Below are 24,134 nucleotides of genomic sequence, written 5' to 3' on the forward strand. Positions count from 1 at the left end.
AATAACAATCAGAAAATTTCAAAACGTAAAATAAAGGGATGTCATCTCAAAATTCCACCTTTTCTGAACTATATCTTTTGTTCTTAATTTTTTAACACATAAATGACGTAAATCAGCTGATTATGGAATCAAGAGTTCTAAAATTCAAATCGTAGTAAGCTTTTTGTCATCACATGTCACAAGTCGGCCTGAATTTGTGTGAATTAAACGGTAAATGTGATTTACCGATACATTCATATAGATCATGATGAATCGCTAATAACTTTATTTGTTGATGCAACTGTAAATAAAAAAATAATATAAATTACATTATTTCTTTTCAATTATGAGAATAAAAATGTTTCTATCATTCCAAAAATACAATCCAATGTTTAAATTGGCTGATTAGTGCTCTATTCCTCTTTATTAAGTATCTATCATAGAAATAAAGCTAACATAAACAGTATTCAAAAGTTTTTTTTTTCGTAGGGAGAAGAAAAAGCTCTGCCAGCCGCCGCCAGGCCCACTCTGACGGCAGTGCAGGGCTCTCAGGGGTAAAAATCTCCCCCTCCATTCACGCAGGGGCCGGAACTAATCCCTATGGCGTGTACTCAGTCCCCGTGAGATCACCCGGGCTCTCTGCCATCCGATTCGAAACGACCCCGTGGCGTTCCCTGATGGCGACTCCTGGGAGTCCCCGAAGCCACCTTCAGAGGCCCACGACCATTCGTCCTCGAACTCCGTGCCTCGGTTTATCCTTTGATCCATATTCTGTCGAATTCTCTCCTCATGCGCCTTTTTACGTATCATGGTGGAGACCACTGTCAATACTTTATCCCACTTATCGTTGCTGCTAAGCAATACTCTTATGATATCGCTCGCACCCACTATTTCTTACTCCACCAGTCCGACTCTCAAATCCCACCATTTTGGGCAGGAGAATACCACCTGTTCCGCGGTGTCCTGTTCCCTGCAATCATGACATTGATTGGTGATGCTCCTACCCATCCGTTGTAAGTAATCACGAAAACACCCGTGGCCAGACAGGAATTTGGGTAAACTCGAAGTTCGTTTTTCAATGGCTCCTCTCTGTCCAACTTCTGACATCACTGATGAACGTATGTCCATCTTGGGTGTATATTATTTATATTTAACAAAATTAACCAAATTTCCAATACTATAGTTTTTATTTGTAAAGGTAAATCTAAAAAAGCCATCAAAGAATTGCATAACATGCCTGGCTTGGCCATTGACATACCTTTATTTTAAATACACGTCTGGGTTTTTAAATATTAATGACTTTATTACTTTTATTTAAAAATCGATGATATAAATTATTAAATACAAATAGGAAAGGATTTTTTAAATCGATTTTAGATGAAAAATTTAGTAAAGGATTTCAGAAATCGGTTTCTACAAAATGTTTCTAGAGATTATGGGGATATTTATTTAGCTGATACAGAATGCAGCAATGTTACCAGCTCGGAAAAATTAATAGCCTGTTGTATTATATATCCCTTATAAGAAATCATATTAATTAAATCGCGTGCCGTAATAATATCAAATCTTTTTAATGGCATTTGAAGAAAACTATTAAACATGAAATCGAGTATCACCTTACCCGCTTATTTCCAGGGGTGCAGACTGGAAATTACGCAGTCTGAAGTGTTCCACTTTTAACAGTTTCAGTGATATTGTATTTATTTATCAACCGATTTGAATAAATGAGTTGTCATTTCGTTTTAAATAAAAAGTTTAACAATTAAAACATAATTCTATAAAACTATTATACAGATGAAGTTACATATGAAAAAGAAATCCCTTTCGGTACGCCGGTGCCGAAAGGGATATCATTCACAGAGCAGAACTCAGAGCACATTCACCTTCGTAACGTATTGTTGCGTGTTCGCGGCTCGATCAGGATATTGAGAGATTGACAATTGAAAAAGTTTATATAATTACAATTTATTGGTTTACAAACATAGTAAAACAAGACAAATCAGTAATAATAATATTAATAATAATAATTTAATTTTTTAATAAAAACACAGGCTAGTTGTATGATTAATATTTAACTTTTATACATATTAACATTTATTGTCGATTATTATTAAAAATAAATTAAATCATAATAAAAGGCTGTTGCCGTAGTAATTGTATTAAGTAAACAAATAATTCACTAATTATATTTATCCAAATGCGTACCTTATACGTTTATCTTATGCGTACTTTAATATTTTGGGAATTAATAAGTATTAAAAATAAACAAGTTTATTTATTAGAGTTCAAAACATCCAGTGAGGTTAATGATTTCAATAAGGATTTAGTCCAGATCAAATAAAGCCAGGCCAAAAAGGCCCTTTTATAGTCGTCGTCTGACTAACAATTTTGACTGTAGGTCAAAAATGTTACTCAGACGGATAGTAAAGTAGAAAATTAGTAATCCCTGACCATATCTTCCCTTCTCCCTTCTCATTGTTAACGTTATTCATAATATTACATTAACAATGAGAAGGAGGCCGATTAACGTTTAACTAATGTGTTCGTAAGTTTGTCTTATGATGCTGATAGGTCACGATGGAATCAAATCCGGACGGTTCAAAAAGTTTATTTTTTAAACTATCTTGCATTAATAAAAAAAAAGTTTTTTAAATATATTAATGTAAGTGAAAGTAGATGTCCTAGAATATTTTATAGAAAAATTTTGTGGTTTATTCTTTCGCTTGTAAATTATAATTCTTAAAGTGTTACGATTTAATAACAAATCATCTCATAGAAAAAAATAAAATAAATCATTTAAAATATGTTTTTTTTTTTTGTTTTTTTTGAGGGCGAGAAACGCTTGCGCGTTATCATCGCCCGGAATTTTTTTTTATATAAAAAATTAAAGGATTTAAAACTATTCTAAAAGATGAATAAAACTTACAACTAATATCACAGGTAAAAACTAATATAAAATCAAGAGTAAATAGAATTTTACAAAGTCCAAGATGGGCCCTTTCTTGGATAACTAAAAACCATAAAGGATCTAATATAAAACTTAAAACTAGGTTAAAAACTAAAATAACAAAATTAAATAAAACTTAAAACTAACACAAATTATATAATTACAACTAGGTTAAAAATAAAAATTAAAAAGGTGAAATAAAACTTAAAACTAACATTATTAAAATCTTACAACTAATATCACAGACAGTCTTTAAAATATTAAAAAAAAATAACTATATAAAATTTAACAAATTCCGATAAGGAGTGTAAAAGGCTCCTAATCGGATAGAAAAAATCAAAAACTCAGAAAGAAAAAAAAATTGATTAAAAACTCTTCCAGCATTAAAAAATATACGCAACAATATTAAATGTTTTGCATTAACCCAGCACAACGCAGAAATAGAAACATCCGGGTTAAAATTTCATTATCATTGCACAAGACACCACGGATGTTTCTGGGTAGATTAAATTTACGACGCAACGCCGCATAACATATGCAATCCACGACGAGTATATGGTGCACAGTCATGGGGCAGTTGCATCGTGCGCATAGGGGTGCTTGTCCTCTTGTCATTAGGTAATCGTGTGTGATCCTCGTGTGTCCTATCCGCAATCGACAAAGGACTACTTCCTCACGCCGAGTTTTTCTGTATGAGGAGTCCCATGGTAACACAGAATCTTTAATCTGTCGGAGTTTATTATCAACGGTGGCCGTCCAGTCACCTTGCCACCACGCTCTCAGTGATTGTTTTACACAATTAATAAAATCTAAAATATGTTTTAGATTATATATATATATATTACTTCTTTCAATTTGGTGTTTATTAATTTTTTTAAGAAATTGGTAAAGACTGATTTAGATGGAATTAAATCTAATATATCAGTATCAAATAGGATATGGAAATCTGCTCCTTTATCAAATACAAGGATTAAGTTTAATTTAAAAAGGTTCGTGTTAGCGCCAAACACACCATGTTGGTCTAGCGGTGAATAAGTCTTCCCAACATCAACTGATCTGGAAGTCAAGAGTTCCAGTGTTCAAATCCTAGTAAAGGCAGTTACTTTTATACGGATTTGAATACTAAATCGTGGATACCGGTATTCTTACATCTCAGAAATGGTCGACCTGAAGGTGTACAAGAGTACACCTTATTTACACTCACATATATCATCCTCATTCATTCTCTGAAGTAATACCTGAACGGTAATTCTCGGAGGCTAAACAGGAAAAAGAGAAAGAGTGCTAGCGCCAATTTTTGTTTATAGTCATATTGCTTAGCTAACCAGCTAGGGGATGGCTCTCCGGAATATATAAAAATAAAAGTTAACACAAAAATTTACAAAATTATTTCAGTATTGCCATTACCCTAAATCAGTTGAAAAATATTTTAATCTGTCACTTTTTTCTTTTCTTTTTTTTTTGGTTATATTTTTCCACCGGACTTGTCTAATGGTTAACTTGTCGTCCAAAATCTGTTGTTAAACAGCTGATTTTCAAAGTCGAAGGTACTGAGATACAAATCCTAGTAAAAATTAGTTGCTATTATACAAATTTGAATACTAGACAGTGGATACCAGTGTACTGTGGTAGTTGGTGTTCAATTAACAAAATGTTACACCTCATCTCATTACTTTGAGGGAGTTGCTTATTATTCACTAGTTGAACGAATTGCAATGTACCCATTTTTTTTTTGTCTTCAGTCATTTGACTGGTTTGATGCAGCTCTCCAAGATTCCCTATCTAGTGCTAGTCGTTTCATTTCAGTATACCCTCTACATCCTACATCCCTAACAATTTGTTTTACATATTCCAAATGTGGCCTGCCTACACAATTTTTTCCTTCTCTATCTGTCCTTCCAATATTAAAGCGACTACTCCAGGATGCCTTAGTATCTGGCCTATATGTCTGTCTCTTCTTTTAACTATATTTTTCCGAATGCTTCTTTCTTCATCTATTTGCCGCAATACCTCTTCATTTGTCACTTTATCCACCCATCTGATTTTTAACATTCTCCTATAGCACCGCATTTAAAAGCTTCTAATCTTTTCTTCTCAGATACTCCGATCGTCCAAGTTTCAGTTCCATATAAAGTGACGCTCCAAACATATACTTTCAAAAATCTTTTCCTGACATTTAAATTAATTTTTGATGTAAACAAATTATATTTCTTACTGAAGGCTCGTTTCGCTTGTGCTATTCGCCATTTTATATCGCTCCTGCTTCGTCCATCTTTAGTAATTCTACTTCCCAAATAACAAAATTCTTCTACCTCCATAATCCTTTTTCTTCCTATGTTTACATTCAGTGGGCCATCTTCGTTATTTCTACTACATTTCATTACTTTCGTTTTGTTCTTGTTTATTTTCATGCGGTAGTTCTAGCGTAGGACTTCATCTATGCCATTCATTGTTTCTTCTAAATCCTTTTTATTCTCGGCTAGAATTACTATATCATCAGCAAATCGTTGCATCTTTATCTTTTCACCTTGTACTGTTACTCCAAATCTAAATTGTTCTTTAACATCATTAACTCCTAGTTCCATGTAAAGATTAAAAATTAACGGAGATAGGGAACATCCTTGTCGGACTCCCTTTCTTATTACGGCTTCTTTCTTATGTTCTTCAATTGTTACTGTTGCTGTTTGGTTCCTGTACATGTTAGCAATTGTTCTTCTATCTCTGTATTTGAACCCTAATTTTTTTAAAATGCTGAACATTTTATTCCAGTCTACGTTATCGAATGCCTTTTCTAGGTCTATAAACACCAAGTATGTTGGTTTGTTTTTCTTTAATCTTCCTTCTGCTATTAATCTGAGGCCTAAAATTGCTTCCCTTGTCCCTATACTTTTCCTGAAACCAAATTGGTCTTCTCCTAACACTTCTTCCACTCTCCTCTCAATTCTTCTGTATAGAATTCTAGTTAAGATTTTTGATGCATGACTAGTTAAACTAATTGTTCTGTACTCTTCACATTTATCTGCCCCTGCTTTCTTTGGTATCATGACTATAACACTTTTTTTGAAGTCTGATGGAAATTTCCCCTCTTTCATAAATATTGCACACCAGTTTGTATAATCTATCAATCGCTTCCTCACCTGCACTGCGCAGTAATTCTACAGGTATTCCGTCTATTCCAGGAGCCTTTCTACCATTTAAATCTTTCAATGCTCTCTTAAATTCAGATCTCAGTATTGTTTCTCCCATTTCATTCTCCTCAACTTCCTCTTCTTCCTCTATAACACCATTTTCTAATTCTTTTCCTCCGTATAACTCTTCAATATATTCCACCCATCCATCGACTGTACCTTTCGTATTATATATCGGTGTACCATCTTTGTTTAACACATTGTTAGATTTTAATTTATGTACCCCAAAATTTTCCTTAACTTTCCCATTAGCAAAATAAAATTAATTTTTTTAAAAATAGCAGCCAGTAAAGCTGTTTAGGAAGAATGTCAGTTATCCTTCTTTAATTGAGTCGCCTTGCCTAGTGACTGCTTTTTGTAAATATTAACATTTTTTTGTTCATATGGACCACTAAGGATCACGTTTGCATAATAGTTTGGAACCTCTTTTGTTTTCCCAATACTCTTTCATTTTTTCACTCTATTGTTTTTCTTCCCCTGTCCATATACTCCTCTTATGTTTCTTCTCTGGAAACATAGATTATTTGGTTAATTTTTTAAATCGGTCGTTATTTAATCTGGTTTTTTTTTACAGATTTTAAAGGTTTTAAAATCGTTTTCTACTTCTTTAAACCAACTCAACTAGTTTTAATGGTTCTGCTGTTATAAAAGTTAATATTTGTTTTGTTAATCTGTTTTCACTCATTCTGTACAAATGCCCATAAAATTATAATATTCTTCTCCGGATTGTGTATTTTATTTTTTCTGTATTTTTATAATTTTCGGTTTCATTTTTTAATTTATAAATTCGGTCCTGGTAGTCGGGTCCATATATGTTTCTTAAAATTCTTTTTTTCTATTTTAAAAAATTCTTTATCTGAAAAATTTTGCAAACACTCAATCGCCTTATAATGTCGCCGGAAGAATAACTTTTTTGTTATGTTAGAGTTTAGCGTTATATTAATAGAGTATATTGATCGCAATAGCAATTTTTTGTTACATAAATTTAATGGTAAATTTTTTTTTTCCTTTTCTAGAACGTTTGATGCTATTACTTCTGCGAGATATTTAAAATTTGATATGTTTAAATTTCCTGATTTTCGAGAATTCTTAATGTTTATAATTTATTTTTTTATTTATCCTGGGAGAACTATTTTGTTTTTTCGAAAGAAATTTGTGAGAATATTTATTAGCTCATTCGCTTACTTTCTGTTCTTTAATTCGAGTGTCGTCCATGTTTTTTTGCAAATTTCGTGACATCATCTGCGAAGGCTAATAAGGTTGTGTTTAAAAATTTGTTTTTATATCCCATTTTAATATTCTCTACAATATTTAGTTTTTCGAGTTCTTTCTTCCATTTTTACTTCTTCTACAGTGCAGTTAAAGAGGGTCGGAGAAAGTCTGTCTTCTTGTCTGAAGTCTGTTTTTATTTCGAATGGTTCAGAACGGTCTCCAAGAAATTTAACTTTGGATACTGAATTTGTGTTTCTTTAATAATGTTAATTGTTTTGTGTATTTAAATTCTTCTAGTAATTAATGTAATTTATTATATATTTATTTTATAATACGTAATGATATATTTTACAAAGATTTCTATTCACCAAAATATTTTTCTTTGTTAATTTAAATATGAAAAAGTTTTTTTTAATGAAAAAATGTTCAAGTATTTTAAATTTTATTATTATAAGTACAGAAATTTTAAATTAAAGTTTAATTCCGTATTATTTGTTGTTTAAAATTGTGTACATATCAATGGAAATACTTTTTTAGAATAATTTCACCACTTGTGACTTCAAAATTAAATAAAATTTCTAATAATTTTTTTAGTGTCGTTAATAATATGAATAAAAGTATTTTTTTAATTTTTTTGAGCTTTTATTTAATTATATTTCTGTACTTTATAAAAAAATTAATAAAACTAACGAGAAAAAAGAAAAATAGTAATATCTTAGAGAAAAAAGAAAGGAATGAACGTACAACATGTTCCAGACAAGGTAACAAACCACTGAACATGTATTATTTTATCGTTTACAACGACAGGTGTGGTTTACTAACTGTAAAAAATAGGGTAAGCCGGACACAGAGTTAAGCAATAAGTCCAAATCTTCTATCCTTTCCTAAACTGATCCTCTTATAAAGAAGTAGGTCAGTAGAATGTTTGTAGAATGTCAGAAGAATGTTTTTTAATTTTATATATACAAATATTAGATTTTTTTTTCTATTTTATATGTTCATAATGTACTAGATTATAATAATAAAATGGAATCCACTTCGAATAACTTACCTCTTATTCGTAGAAACTTATAAATAATAAATTTTTATACCCTTAAGAGTTACGTTATTTAATCAGACTATATTACTTATTAGAAGCTAATTCTTATAATAGTTTAATTTAGTCTATCTTCAAACTAATTTATTTATTACAGCATACATTTTTGAAAGTATTATTTTCAATGTAGTGCAGCATAATCTTGCGTAAGCTCTCTGTAGTCGGTCTCCGTGGCGCGAGTGGTAGCATCTCGGCCTTTCATCCGGAGGTCCCAGGTTCAAATCCCGGTCAGGCATGGCATTTCTACACGCTACATATCATTCATTTCATCCTTTGAAGCAATACCTAACGGTAGTACCGGAGCTTAAAAAAAAGCTCTCTTTCTATTGTTAAAAACAATGAATGGCTGAGGTCTATATATAGAGGATGAAATGTAAAAAGTGCCGTTTGAAAAGAATATCTGCTCATTCTATGGTATTATAATTTTTAGATGAAACCGTAGGAAGAATCTTACAAATCTGGAACTATGAAAAATGATACATTTTCGAAAGTAATTTGTTAGGGCTTTTCTCTTCACTGTCAACAATTGTATGAGTGTTTTTTTTTTCAGAAATTACGTAATTATATAATCTTAAACTACAATGCACTTAACAAACAAAAAGAAAAGGTGGTAAAGTAATAACTTCCTGGCTACGCCCGTAGTCTTACAATACCTTTAACAGTTATTTAATTTTACAGAAATTCAAACATTAAGTCTGACTTTTAATTTTACAAAAAAGAATTTCATCAATTTAAAAAACAATAAAAAAAACGTTAAAAAGATTAGAAAACCTTTTTAAAACAAGATTTGCATAATATTTTTGGGATCAATCAGTATATCGAGATTTCCCCTAATTACCAAAAAAACAATGAATAAAAATACCTGGTCGTATTTTTCTTAGGCACATTTATTAACATTAAAAAATAACAATATCTGCAAAAAAGATTTTGCAAAATTGCACCCCCATCACAAGAAATGCTGTTGTTGTATTCGTCTCCTATGTTGTGACGTCACAGTTGAATGGTAAAATTAAATAAATGAAAAATATTTAAAGTGTAAAAAAGTATGTCTGGCTGGATCTGAAACTCGATCGCCCAGTCGTGTCGGTATCTGGTGCGTTAAGCCTCGCGGTTACACGAGTCTGCCGGCCGTACAAGCCAAATTTAATCTATTTCAGTTGTGAAATTACATTAGTTTAGATAGCGCCGAGTGTCGCTGCTAGTAGCGCCACTCCCGCCGTAATTAAATACGATATGCGTGCGCGCTTTCGTTAGAATCATTGTATTAGGTAAACGAAAAAATATATGTGTAAGCCATGCATCAGAAACAATTGCGTTTCAGTTTTTTATGATTAGTAATGAAAATTGTTTTTCATCTTAGGTCCAGCATATAACATAGGTGCCAAAACTACTTTAATTTCATTAATCCTATAAGTTATGAAGAAAAAATAATAATTAAAAGGATTAGAGCCAAAAACAAAAAAATATGTTTTTTAGAGGTGAGGAATAAATTATAAGAAAAAATTTCGAAATATATGAATATATAGGTTAAGTTTAACAAATTTGATTAAGTAATGTTTTCTCTAAATCTAACACCATCTTCAATGGAGGCTAAAATAAGAAAAATAAAATTTTCTGCATTTAAGTCTGGGGTTTATAATTTTTTTTTTTAAATGTTAAACATTTTTGAATGTTTATACTACAGGTAAGTATAAACTTACAGAACATTATTGGAAAATATTTAAACCGAAGGGAAATAGAGAAAAGAACAAAAAACATATATATCAATTTTAAGAGGTTTCATTTAAAAAATAAATAATTATTTTTTATATATGCATTGTTACATAGTAACAATTTCACTTTAATAAATTTTTATCTAAAATTCCTTTGAATAAAATCGAAATTGGTTTTATAACGATATACTTCCACTCCTTTTAACGAATTTAAAAAAAATGAATATATTCCGTGACCCACATATAGAAATATTTTAGCTAAATTTGAAGAAAATATGTTTTGTCATTACTGAGATATAAAAAAAGCAACTGATGAAATTCAGTTTTAATTTTTTTTAAATAAAATAATAAAAAATTATTCCTCCGGGCCGGATTTGAACCAGCGACCTATGGATTACTATTTAATCATGTATTACACTACAGTCCACCGCTCTACCAACTGAGCTACCAGAGGATGCTAATCTGAGCTGTTACAGCATTAAAATCTTTTATAATAATTTTTACGTGTATAATTTTAATTATTTACTATTCCAGCAAATTCTGGCCGATACCTGAATTCAGCTACCTGAGTATATTCTATATATTTTTTTTATCATAGGGAATAGATTTTATAGGTTGGAAATGCACAAAAATGATCAAACAAATCTGATCGAGCTTTGGATCCAAAATTATTATAAAAAAAAAAAAATGTTTTCTTTGTTTTCCTTTTAGGAGTCTACCTATAATTTAGTAATTTATATTCATGAATTATCTTAAGGCTCAAAGGGCGAGCTCATTTAATTTTTTGTTAGAGATTTCTCCATAAAATTTGTGATTAATACTTAATTTATATGTTTTATTAATATTGCTTAACAAGTGAGTAGGATTTTCAACAATATATAATGTGCAATAGATGAATTATAAATGTACAGTAAATAAATATAATGTAATGTGAACAAAAAAATGTTGATTTTATTATGTAAATAACGAATAATCTATCTGTATTCTGAGGTCTCTTTTCTCATCATTACAGTGAACTTTGTATTCTTAGTTATTATTTTTAAAGAATGTATAAACAATAAATCATACAGTAATTTACTGCACTTCATTGATTTGAAAAATTTACATTCAACATAACTTTGTTGAACGCTTCAATCACTTTGCCCGTAAAGATGTGATTGATATCTTTATCACTTAAGAAAATTATATTGTTTATTGATATTGTAATAACAGATCATATACGTATTTGGTCATTGATGTAATAGTTATAGAATTTACTTATTTGTTATTTTAGCTAAAACGAAATTTATTATCAATTTCAAGTTGATGGTGTTTGTTGTTAACTCTTTTGCTTTCGATGCTAAAGACTGTGAATTAGAAAATTCAGCTTTAGCAGGATTGGGTTTTTGAACCACTAACAGAATAAAAACAGAGGCCCTAAGAGAGTACACGGGAAGAATTTCCTCTAACAAACCATCGAAATATGAGGTTGCAGTACCTGATACGAAAACCCCCTCCATAAAATCTTGAAGAAGTAGGATTCCAGCATAAAACGAAAGAAGAGAGTATTCCTCATGACCTAGCCTGATGCAAATCTAAGTACGAGGCAAAAAAACCTAGTCAAACGATGTGCCGCCCCAAAACCGCGATCGCGAATAGGTGTCACCAATTTGTAAGTTCCCTATTACCTTTCCTTTCAAGAAAGAAGAAAGAGGGAACGAGCCCAGCAGCCATCAGCCCAGCAGTCACAAGCCCAGCAGTCACCTGACCAGCAGTCACTGGCAGCACGGAAGAAGGAAGAAACCTGCACTTTTCCCCGTTCAGCCCTTCGGGGCCGCGGGAATTTTAAGGTTAACGGTATGTAACTTCGGTTACTACCAATTCTTGGAAAGTGCAGGCCAAAGAAGAATGAAGAGGTCTTCGGAAGAAGAAGAGGGAGAAGAAGAAGATGAAGAAGGGAGACCCACTACTCGTCTCAACATCACGGACTGGAGTCCGGAACAGAGCCCAGCAGAGATGCGTCCTGAAGGGCAGCCATAGCAGAAGCGGATGAAGAGCTTCTACATAACACTTCCTCTAAAACTTACAATAATAATTAACACAAATCAGCAATTGCGACTCCTCCGGAAAAGGGGACGCATTGCTCCCTCCATATAGTTAGTGCCCCGTTGTGGCGTATTCCTGCTAGCCTATAAGCGTTAGCACCGAAAGCACTTCAGTGGACGGTCTGAAGGGGAATTACGTCGGGAGAACAGGTTTCATAAGCCTAGCCTTCCGCGGTCGGCCCACAAAATGGGTTCGATAACGCTGGTTCAACAACGGATTGGAATGCAATTAAATCCGTCCTTAAAATACTAAATAATAATAAACAAAACTTGAAAAATTAGACCCGCCATTTAAAAATAAACCTTTTAAAAAAAACACGCCCGATTAGAAATATCCAGCACCAAGGGACTCTGTATAGGTTCTGCGATTTGTAGGGAGAAATAAACTCCCGCCAACTTTGCATTCCATTCCATTCCAAACGATGTTCGGAAGTTACTACATATATCGGATGCCTATCTTGCAAAATTTTACGAAGGAATATTTTTAAATAGAAGGGATCAGTATTATTGTTGATCAATGATCTGACCGGTTCAAATATGAGCTGCAACAAATTTCTTATTTTCGTTATATGTTTAATATTTAATAAGAAAAATCTCCCGTTTTACTAAAATAAATTTTCACTGATTTGGGCTCTTTGAATAAAATCAAGCGAACAATAAACATTTTTCTAACATTTCCATATTGTTCTTTATATTAATAAATCAGCTGTTGAAATTTATATGCATTATGTAGACAAAATACAACAATAAAAAACGACTCCCGAATGAAAAAGTTATACTTATTAAATAAATAAAATCATTATCTTAATTGCTTTATTTACTTTTACATTTATTGTAGAATAAAAAATAATTCTACCAATTTTTTTATGAAAGTAAGGTTCTAGATTATAAAAAAAAATTTTTTTCATAAAAAGTACGCACTTAAATATTTTTAATTCCATGTAAAGTGGCTGGCCTCCGTGGCATGAGTGGTAGCGTCTCGGCCTTTCACCTGGAGGTCCCGGATTCAAATCCCGGTCAGGCATGGCATTTTCACACATGATACAAATCATTCATTTCATCCTCTGAAGCAATACGTAACTGTGGTCCCGGAGATTAAAAAAAATTAAAAAAATCCCATGTAATGATCCTATTACCATTTATTAATTTTTTTAAGGGAATAATATTTATATGTTAATTATTGAGGAGATGTTAACTGTTGGCATATTGAGGAGAAGACTAGAGAAAATAAAATGGGTTGAATGGATTTCTTTTCAATCTTCAGCAAAGATCATAGACGGAGAAGGGGAAAAAGAAATATTAGGATCATTAAATACATAAGGAAGGGAAGAAGTTATAAGGAAACTAAGAAAAATATTTAGAACCGAGAAAAATACAGGATTTTCAGTTATCAAGGAAGAAGGAAAATTCAAAATAGTTCGTACAATTTCAATACAATATTATTACGCAAAAAATTATGAGTTACACTGACTTCTAACATCTGAAGAATTTTACAAAAGAAATTTCTATCAGTGAAAATCCTTTTTTAAACTGATAATGTGAAGCGATTTCACTCTTCACTTCATCAGCTCTCACTTAAAGATTATTGGTCAAAGTGGCTTTATAATGGTGGAAATGTCGGTTATCGAACGGTGTAGGCAGATATATTAAACAGAATAATGAAATACAGTCTTGTAGCTGCAAAAACAAAGAACCACACTTATAACTTATAAAAAACCAACAAAGGATTGCAAAATTTTCTCGGAACTCTACTTTGTGTTCAACGAGATTTTAAAATGGAAATAATATAATATTAAAAAAATAATATTTAATCTTCTTTCTGTTTTCCAATCCACAGAACAGATTTAACCGACAAAAAAGACTCGTATGGTAGAATATCTGACAGTTCTGATATACATATATCCAGCCGTTTTGGGAAAGATAATTGCTGATTCTATGATGTTTCAGCTTGCTCAAGGATAAAAACCGATATGTTTTGCCAAATATAAAGTGAAATAATGTATATCATTCAATATTTTTTTAAAACCATTATGGAAATTAATTGAACTGTATAATGAACCAGTTTAATATGCAAATTACGTCATTACGCGAAACTTAAATAATTTTCAGAAACTAAAAGTGCATTCCGTACGTTTTAAGAAATTACCTTTGAATCATTAATAATTTAACCAATATATATTTTAATTATTGCCTTTTCAATGTAAAATTTATTTCAGACAAAATCATTATAAACGACAGCAGAACAAAGCGAAAATAAATAAATCTTTAAAAATTGTAAAACATTATTTAACAACTAGCTTCCTCGGTAGCTAAGTTGGTAGAGCGGTGGATTAAAGTTATCTGAAGATATCCATAGGTCGCTGGTTCAAATCGAGCCCGGAGGATTATACTTTCTATTTTAAATATAAGAAAAAAATACAAAAAAAAAAAAAAAAAAAAAATAGAATAGAATAAATGGTAATATGATCATGTTTTATTGTATGGGATTAAAAATATTTAAGTGTACACATTTTATGAAAAATATTTTTTTGATATTCTAAAACCTTACTTTTTTTAAAAATTACAATAATTTTTTATTCAACAATAAATATAGTAGTAAATAAAGATATTGATTAAGATAATTATTTTATTTTTCAAGTAACTGTAGTAACTTTGTCATTCGGTATACACTCGTTTTTTACACTACTGCCCAAAAAGGAGTGTAATGTATTTAGGTTGTATGTATATATGTGCGTATGTTTCATCGTAGCAGCTTAAATGAACCGATTTAGATGTATGCTGTCGCGTTTGAATACTTTCATTACTGGGAGTATCATAAGCAATATATATATACACACACACACACGAGAAATATTCATAAAGTAAGGTCCATTGGCTTATATTTAAATATTAGCGGGTTTGAAAACACAGTTTCAGGCATGCAGGGGTATCTATCGGCTATTTACGAAGCCACTGCAGCTGTTGTTTTGATTGAGTAGTCGTTTGCATGCCTGTGAATGCAGATCGCAATATCCACGATACTTTCTCTTGCCAGTTGTGAAGTGCGCGCTGTGATTCGATTTTTGTTTGCAAAAGGATCTTCAGCTGCTGAAATTCATCGGGAGATGTGCTTAGTGTTTGAACTTATAATAATGGATGAAGGAAACGTTAGAAAATGATGTCGAAACTTTAAAAATGGCCGCACAAATTTGCATGACGAAGAGCGAAATGGCAGGCCCAGTATTCAGACAAAACCAGTATTTTAAAGGAGGCCGTATTTCAACGATTTCGTTGGAAATCGTTGAACCGAAAATTGCTATGTGATTGGCGATTGACGATTAGTGCTCTGGCTGATGAATTTTCGCATGTAGGACACACCTCTAGCTATACGATTGTCACGGAAATGCTCGGATATTACAAATTGCTTGCAAGGTGAGTAACGAAAATGCACACCGACCAACACAAAGAGGAAAGAATACGCAGTGGACGAGCGTTTTTGGTCCGCTATCGAGATGAAGGAGATTATTTGTTTTCCCACATTTTTACGGGGAACGAGACGTGGATACCCTACAGAAACGCAGAATCGAAACAACAGTCAATGGAGTGGCACTATTCAAGTTTCCCAAAACCGAAAATGTTTAAGCAATCTCCGTACTCGAATCGAAAAATGTTTGCTACCGTTTTTTGGGACGAAAAGGGCGTCATTTCGGTTGATTTTATGGAACGTGGATCAACAATTAAAGCTGACGTGTACTGCGAAACGCTCACCAAACCGAGACATGAGATCCAAAATCGACGACGCGGGAAACTGTCGTCCGACATAATCCTCCTTCACGACAATGTGAGTCCTTACACCACTGCCTTAACCAAGAAGAAGATGATTCAAGTTTTTCGTTGAGAATTTTTTGTCCACCCTCCATATAGTCCCGACCTCGCACCTAGCGACTACTTCTTCTTCCATTTGAAAAAGTGGCTTGTTGGATAACGGTTTGAAAACGACGAGGAACGGCGGCGAACTTTAGTGCAGAGGAGTTAAAGAAACTGGTACCGCGTTACGTAAAGTGTTTAGAACTAAATGACGATTATGTGGAAAAGTAAAGTAGATATTATGTGTTGGTCTGTAATATAAAAATAGATATAATGTAGCTGGTGTAGCCGAACGGATTAAATAGATATGTAGTAAACTAAAACTGTAAGTAAAAATCTTTTTTCACGAGCTAATTTTTTTTAATGACTAAACGGCCCTTACACTTTATGAATATGCCTTGTATGTATATATATATGTGGGTGTGTGTGTATGTGTTTAAATAAATTTTAAAGAATTGAAGAAATGATTATATACAAGCAAAATTGTCAGCCGCACGCTCTTTAATTTTCCTATTTAGTTATTATTAGAAATTACCAATTTTTTTTTGCATTTAGTGTATTAAATGTTTACCTCTTGTTATTCTTATTGTTTGTTTACATGCATGCATATGAATTTCAACATCTGATTTTTTGTAATAAGAATAATATGGAAATGTTAGAGAAAGATTTATTATCGAGTTGATTATGTACTGAAAGTATATAGTTCTGAAAATTGGTAATGAATTTCTGTAGTGAACCGGAGCATTTTTCTCATCACATAATAAATAAATGTATAACGGAAATAAGAAATTTGTTGCAGTTCATATTTGAAGTTCAAATATCATTGATCAATAGTAATGCTGATTCATTCTACTTAAAAATAATCCACCGTAAATTAATAGATAAGCATCGGATTACAGTAGTAACTTTAGAACATCCCTTGGAATAGGTTTCTTTGAATCGTTCTTAAATTTTCATCACGTTAGATCAAGAGAACTGCTAACCATAAATCCTTTTTCCTTAAATCCTATTTCTTCGGTGTGTTCAGTTAATTTTAATTTTAGCTCCTTGGATAGCTGCTAAGGTAAGGGTTCGTATCAGGTACAGTATACTTAATATTTCGATGATTTTTTAGAAGTAATTCTTCTTGTAAACTCTCTTAGGGATTCTGTTTCTATTTTGTTAGTGGTAAAAAGTTCAATTCTGCTAAATCTGGATTTCCTAATACAAAGTCTCTAGACTTAACAAAAAAAAATATCATATACTTGAAATTTATAATAAATATATTTTAGCTAAAATAACGAATAAGTAAATTATAAAACTTATCACATCAATGGGTCAATGATCAAATACGAAAATGATCGATCACTAATGACAAACAATATCAATAAACAATGTAAGTTTCTTAAATGATAACAATATCAAACAGATCTTTAGTGACGAGTGACTGAAGCGTTCTACAAAGTTATCTTGAACGTACATTATTTTCAGATGAAGGAAACTGAAAAATTCTTTTAAAATATTAACCAAGAATAAATATTATCACTATAATGGTGAGAATAGAAAACGTAAGAGTACAGATGTAATTCTTTATTTATATAATAAAAAAAAACCATTATTTTTTGTATAGATTAAAATTAATGTCGGAGGGATTTACTATGTAAAAACGAAAACTGATAAATTTTTTTTTGTTGAAACAAAATCTAATCACTTCTTTTGCAGTATTAATAAATAATCTAAATTTGGTATTAATCATAAATTTTATGGAGGAATTTCTAGCAAAGAATTAAATAAGCTCGCCCTTTGATATTTAAGGTATCGCGTGAATATAAATCACTAAAATATATGACAGACTCCTGAAAGGAAAACTAGTTACAAAGAAAATAATTTTGGGTTCGTAGCTCGATTAGGTTAGATTGATCAGATTTTGGGCACTTTCACCCTATAAAATATATTTCCTATGTTAAAAAAATATATAGAGTAGGTGTATTCAGATATCGGCTTGAATTTCCTGGTGTAGATATACAATTTAAATTATAAATGTAAAAATTATTATTAGCGAGAAAGATTTTAATGCTCTAATAAGTGATAAATTAGCATCCTCTGGTAGCTCAGTTGGTAGAGCGGTGGACTGTAGTGTATAACAACCTTGAAGATATCCATAGGTCGCTGGTTCAAATCCGGCCCGGAGGAATAATTTTTTGTTCAGTTTTATTTCATAACGAATTTCGTCAGTTGCTGGTTTTTATATCTCAGGATTGACAAAACACATTTTCTTAAAATTTGGCCCAAATATTTCTGTATATGGGTCAATGAATATATTATTTTTTTCAAAATTCGATCAGCAGAGTGGGAGTAGATCACTATAAAACTTCGATTTTCTTCAAAGGAATTTTATATAACACGTCCAAACGTTTTCACTCGCTATAAAATATATTTCCTATGATAAGAAAATGTAAAGAGAGGGTAGCTGTAATCGGGTATTAGCCTGAATTTGCTAGAGTGGATAAATAATTGAAATTATAAATGTAAAAATTATTTTTAACAAGAAAGATTTTATTGCTGTAATAAGTGAGATTAACATCCTCTGGTAGCTCAGTTGGTAGAGCGGTGGACTGTAGTGTATAACAACCTTGAAGATATCCATAGGTCGCTGGTTCAAATCCGGCCCGGAGGAATAATTTTTTGTTCAGTTTTATTTCATAACGAATTTCGTAAGTTGCTGGTTTTTATATCTCAGGATTGACAAAACACATTTTCTTAAAATTTGGCCCAAATATTTCTGTATATGGGTCAATGAATATATTATTTTTTTCAAAATTCGATCAGCAGAGTGGGAGTAGATCACTATAAAACTTCGATTTTCTTCAAAGGAATTTTATATAACACGTCCAAACGTTTTCACTCGCTATAAAATATATTTCCTATGATAAGAAAATGTAAAGAGAGGGTAGCTGTAATCGGGTATTAGCCTGAATTTGCTAGAGTGGATAAATAATTGAAATTATAAATGTAAAAATTATTTTTAACAAGAAAGATTTTATTGCTGTAATAAGTGAGATTAACATCCTCTGGTAGCTCAGTTGGTAGAGCGGTGGACTGTAGTGTATAACAACCTTGAAGATATCCATAGGTCGCTGGTTCAAATCCGGCCCGGAGGAATAATTTTTTGTTCAGTTTTATTTCATAACGAATTTCGTAAGTTGCTGGTTTTTATATCTCAGGATTGACAAAACACATTTTCTTAAAATTTGGCCCAAATATTTCTGTATATGGGTCAATGAATATATTATTTTTTTCAAAATTCGATCAGCAGAGTGGGAGTAGATCACTATAAAACTTCGATTTTCTTCAAAGGAATTTTATATAACACGTCCAAACGTTTTCACTCGCTATAAAATATATTTCCTATGATAAGAAAATGTAAAGAGAGGGTAGCTGTAATCGGGTATTAGCCTGAATTTGCTAGAGTGGATAAATAATTGAAATTATAAATGTAAAAATTATTTTTAACAAGAAAGATTTTATTGCTGTAATAAGTGAGATTAACATCCTCTGGTAGCTCAGTTGGTAGAGCGGTGGACTGTAGTGTATAACAACCTTGAAGATATCCATAGGTCGCTGGTTCAAATCCGGCCCGGAGGAATAATTTTTTGTTCAGTTTTATTTCATAACGAATTTCGTAAGTTGCTGGTTTTTATATCTCAGGATTGACAAAACACATTTTCTTAAAATTTGGCCCAAATATTTCTGTATATGGGTCAATGAATATATTATTTTTTTCAAAATTCGATCAGCAGAGTGGGAGTAGATCACTATAAAACTTCGATTTTCTTCAAAGGAATTTTATATAACACGTCCAAACGTTTTCACTCGCTATAAAATATATTTCCTATGATAAGAAAATGTAAAGAGAGGGTAGCTGTAATCGGGTATTAGCCTGAATTTGCTAGAGTGGATAAATAATTGAAATTATAAATGTAAAAATTATTTTTAACAAGAAAGATTTTATTGCTGTAATAAGTGAGATTAACATCCTCTGGTAGCTCAGTTGGTAGAGCGGTGGACTGTAGTGTATAACAACCTTGAAGATATCCATAGGTCGCTGGTTCAAATCCGGCCCGGAGGAATAATTTTTTGTTCAGTTTTATTTCATAACGAATTTCGTAAGTTGCTGGTTTTTATATCTCAGGATTGACAAAACACATTTTCTTAAAATTTGGCCCAAATATTTCTGTATATGGGTCAATGAATATATTATTTTTTTCAAAATTCGATCAGCAGAGTGGGAGTAGATCACTATAAAACTTCGATTTTCTTCAAAGGAATTTTATATAACACGTCCAAACGTTTTCACTCGCTATAAAATATATTTCCTATGATAAGAAAATGTAAAGAGAGGGTAGCTGTAATCGGGTATTAGCCTGAATTTGCTAGAGTGGATAAATAATTGAAATTATAAATGTAAAAATTATTTTTAACAAGAAAGATTTTATTGCTGTAATAAGTGAGATTAACATCCTCTGGTAGCTCAGTTGGTAGAGCGGTGGACTGTAGTGTATAACAACCTTGAAGATATCCATAGGTCGCTGGTTCAAATCCGGCCCGGAGGAATAATTTTTTGTTCAGTTTTATTTCATAACGAATTTCGTAAGTTGCTGGTTTTTATATCTCAGGATTGACAAAACACATTTTCTTAAAATTTGGCCCAAATATTTCTGTATATGGGTCAATGAATATATTATTTTTTTTCAAAATTCGATCAGCAGAGTGGGAGTAGATCACTATAAAACTTCGATTTTCTTCAAAGGAATTTTATATAACACGTCCAAACGTTTTCACTCGCTATAAAATATATTTCCTATGATAAGAAAATGTAAAGAGAGGGTAGCTGTAATCGGGTATTAGCCTGAATTTGCTAGAGTGGATAAATAATTGAAATTATAAATGTAAAAATTATTTTTAACAAGAAAGATTTTATTGCTGTAATAAGTGAGATTAACATCCTCTGGTAGCTCAGTTGGTAGAGCGGTGGACTGTAGTGTATAACAACCTTGAAGATATCCATAGGTCGCTGGTTCAAATCCGGCCCGGAGGAATAATTTTTTGTTCAGTTTTATTTCATAACGAATTTCGTAAGTTGCTGGTTTTTATATCTCAGGATTGACAAAACACATTTTCTTAAAATTTGGCCCAAATATTTCTGTATATGGGTCAATGAATATATTATTTTTTTCAAAATTCGATCAGCAGAGTGGGAGTAGATCACTATAAAACTTCGATTTTCTTCAAAGGAATTTTATATAACACGTCCAAACGTTTTCACTCGCTATAAAATATATTTCCTATGATAAGAAAATGTAAAGAGAGGGTAGCTGTAATCGGGTATTAGCCTGAATTTGCTAGAGTGGATAAATAATTGAAATTATAAATGTAAAAATTATTTTTAACAAGAAAGATTTTATTGCTGTAATAAGTGAGATTAACATCCTCTGGTAGCTCAGTTGGTAGAGCGGTGGACTGTAGTGTATAACAACCTTGAAGATATCCATAGGTCGCTGGTTCAAATCCGGCCCGGAGGAATAATTTTTTGTTCAGTTTTATTTCATAACGAATTTCGTAAGTTGCTGGTTTTTATATCTCAGGATTGACAAAACACATTTTCTTAAAATTTGGCCCAAATATTTCTGTATATGGGTCAATGAATATATTATTTTTTTCAAAATTCGATCAGCAGAGTGGGAGTAGATCACTATAAAACTTCGATTTTCTTCAAAGGAATTTTATATAACACGTCCAAACGTTTTCACTCGCTATAAAATATATTTCCTATGATAAGAAAATGTAAAGAGAGGGTAGCTGTAATCGGGTATTAGCCTGAATTTGCTAGAGTGGATAAATAATTGAAATTATAAATGTAAAAATTATTTTTAACAAGAAAGATTTTATTGCTGTAATAAGTGAGATTAACATCCTCTGGTAGCTCAGTTGGTAGAGCGGTGGACTGTAGTGTATAACAACCTTGAAGATATCCATAGGTCGCTGGTTCAAATCCGGCCCGGAGGAATAATTTTTTGTTCAGTTTTATTTCATAACGAATTTCGTCAGTTGCTGGTTTTTATATCTCAGGATTGACAAAACACATTTTCTTAAAATTTGGCCCAAATATTTCTGTATATGGGTCAATGAATATATTATTTTTTTCAAAATTCGATCAGCAGAGTGGGAGTAGATCACTATAAAACTTCGATTTTCTTCAAAGGAATTTTATATAACACGTCCAAACGTTTTCACTCGCTATAAAATATATTTCCTATGATAAGAAAATGTAAAGAGAGGGTAGCTGTAATCGGGTATTAGCCTGAATTTGCTAGAGTGGATAAATAATTTAAATTATAAATGTAAAAATTATTTTTAACAAGAAAGATTTTATTGCTGTAATAAGTGAGATTAACATCCTCTGGTAGCTCAGTTGGTAGAGCGGTGGACTGTAGTGTATTAACAACCTTGAAGATATCCATAGGTCGCTGGTTCAAATCCGGCCCGGAGGAAAAATTTTTTGTTCAGTTTTTATTTTATAACGAATATCATCAGTTAATGGTTTAAATCCTGCCAGGAGATGATTTATTTTGTTTAAGATTCAAAAAAAACAACAATTTTTTTTTTTTAATGTTTAAAAATGCCTTCTTTATCAATCATCTGTAATTATAGACACCCAAGGTTTGGTTTTAAATTTTCTTTCCTTGACAATATCACCACATATATTTAAAAGCGTGTGCGAGGTGTACGGAAACGGAATCTTGTAGCGTAGGAAAAATTCTATGTCTGACCGGGATTCGAACCCGGGACCTCCAGAAGAAAGGCCGAGGCATTACCACTCTGCCACGGAGATCATCAAATTCGATAGTAATTAAGTATTATATCCTCGAGTTATTCATATATTTTGAAATTTCAAAAAATTAAAACAAAAAATATTACAATTAGAAAACTAAAATACAATTAATGTAGTAATAGAGATTGTAGACTATTTTAAGATACTGAAAATAAAAAAATATATATTTTTTTCTTAATTATACCTTAAGTTTTAATCTTTTGTCTAGTTCTCGAGAATGAAAATTAAACTTTTCATTTGACCTATTACATGTAAAAAGATGTTTTATAACTTATATAAGTTATATTGATATTGTTATATTTTATAACTTGTATAAACTTATGTTCAAAAAATTCAATACCGGTAATATATAAATTTCAAAAAATGTATTTATAGAAACATTCTATTATAGAAAAATATTTTGTTTAATTAAAAAACAGTTAATGAATAACGTTTTAAATAGAATTTTAAAAAGAAAGAAATTTGTAGCATGATCTTGTAAAAAATAAAACATAATATTATTATTCGTTTCATTTATCAAAGCACAAATAGTTGCATATGTTTGTGGAAGGAGAATAAAGAATAAAAAATTAAGAAAAATATGAACTAGAATAAATGAAACAGATAAATGAGAACATAGAAGTTATATTAAAGAGTAGGTTTTATATACAGAATATTTTTTAAATGTTATAAAAAACTTTAATCTTAAACAATGAAAAAAGTAAATAACTTACAGAAATGTTTGATAAAACACTGAATATGGTATATCTTCAAGTTTCATTTACAAATGTTCAATATGGCTACCTTTTGTAACACGGCAGATGTCCCACCACCTGTAATCAATTTCCTGTCAAATCCTATGAATCATGTCTTAATCTACGGTGGTAACTTTGTATTATCCGGCGCTGTAGCTCGTCGACATTTCCTGGAAGCGGAGGAACAAACACTTTTGTGTTTAACCGTAACACCATATATAGAAATCAACTGGAATTAAATGTGGGGGGCCAGGAAATTGTTCCACCACATCTAACCCAAGTTGGCACTTTGCTATTGAAAAACGCTACAACTGCACAGTGAGGTGGCGCGCCATCTTGTTGGAAAATTAATTTTGTACCCTATTCTGCTGTAATTGTAACATTAGATGTTCAAGCATGTTCAGGTACCACATGCCAGTTACAGTTGACTTTGCAAAAAAGAAATGACCGTAAATTTTGTGGCGG

General features: G+C 31.5%; 9 non-coding genes across 9 annotated transcripts; 8 read left to right on the top strand and 1 right to left on the bottom strand.

The window, feature by feature from the left end:
* Nucleotides 1–10,493: 10,493 nt before the first annotated feature.
* TRNAY-GUA (transfer RNA tyrosine (anticodon GUA)) lies at nt 10,494–10,588 on the bottom strand. The gene is made up of 2 exons: nt 10,552–10,588; nt 10,494–10,529 (listed from the first exon to the last, which is right to left on the bottom strand). It is a non-coding gene; the product is annotated as a tRNA-Tyr (tRNA).
* An 8,523-nt stretch (nt 10,589–19,111) lies between these two features.
* On the top strand, nt 19,112–19,204 carry TRNAY-GUA (transfer RNA tyrosine (anticodon GUA)). The gene is made up of 2 exons: nt 19,112–19,148; nt 19,169–19,204. It is a non-coding gene; the product is annotated as a tRNA-Tyr (tRNA).
* Nucleotides 19,205–19,595: 391 nt separating this feature from the next.
* On the top strand, nt 19,596–19,688 carry TRNAY-GUA (transfer RNA tyrosine (anticodon GUA)). Its single transcript has 2 exons — nt 19,596–19,632; nt 19,653–19,688. It is a non-coding gene; the product is annotated as a tRNA-Tyr (tRNA).
* Nucleotides 19,689–20,079: 391 nt separating this feature from the next.
* Nucleotides 20,080–20,172, top strand: TRNAY-GUA (transfer RNA tyrosine (anticodon GUA)). Its single transcript has 2 exons — nt 20,080–20,116; nt 20,137–20,172. It is a non-coding gene; the product is annotated as a tRNA-Tyr (tRNA).
* A 391-nt stretch (nt 20,173–20,563) lies between these two features.
* TRNAY-GUA (transfer RNA tyrosine (anticodon GUA)) lies at nt 20,564–20,656 on the top strand. Its single transcript has 2 exons — nt 20,564–20,600; nt 20,621–20,656. It is a non-coding gene; the product is annotated as a tRNA-Tyr (tRNA).
* A 392-nt stretch (nt 20,657–21,048) lies between these two features.
* TRNAY-GUA (transfer RNA tyrosine (anticodon GUA)) lies at nt 21,049–21,141 on the top strand. Its single transcript has 2 exons — nt 21,049–21,085; nt 21,106–21,141. It is a non-coding gene; the product is annotated as a tRNA-Tyr (tRNA).
* Nucleotides 21,142–21,532: 391 nt separating this feature from the next.
* TRNAY-GUA (transfer RNA tyrosine (anticodon GUA)) lies at nt 21,533–21,625 on the top strand. The gene is made up of 2 exons: nt 21,533–21,569; nt 21,590–21,625. It is a non-coding gene; the product is annotated as a tRNA-Tyr (tRNA).
* Nucleotides 21,626–22,016: 391 nt separating this feature from the next.
* TRNAY-GUA (transfer RNA tyrosine (anticodon GUA)) lies at nt 22,017–22,109 on the top strand. The gene is made up of 2 exons: nt 22,017–22,053; nt 22,074–22,109. It is a non-coding gene; the product is annotated as a tRNA-Tyr (tRNA).
* Nucleotides 22,110–22,500: 391 nt separating this feature from the next.
* Nucleotides 22,501–22,594, top strand: TRNAY-GUA (transfer RNA tyrosine (anticodon GUA)). The gene is made up of 2 exons: nt 22,501–22,537; nt 22,559–22,594. It is a non-coding gene; the product is annotated as a tRNA-Tyr (tRNA).
* The last annotated feature ends 1,540 nt before the right edge of the window (nt 22,595–24,134 follow it).

The sequence above is a fragment of the Lycorma delicatula genome, chromosome 5 (assembly GCF_047948215.1).
Source record: "Lycorma delicatula isolate Av1 chromosome 5, ASM4794821v1, whole genome shotgun sequence".
Classification (NCBI taxonomy): Eukaryota; Metazoa; Arthropoda; class Insecta; order Hemiptera; family Fulgoridae; genus Lycorma; species Lycorma delicatula.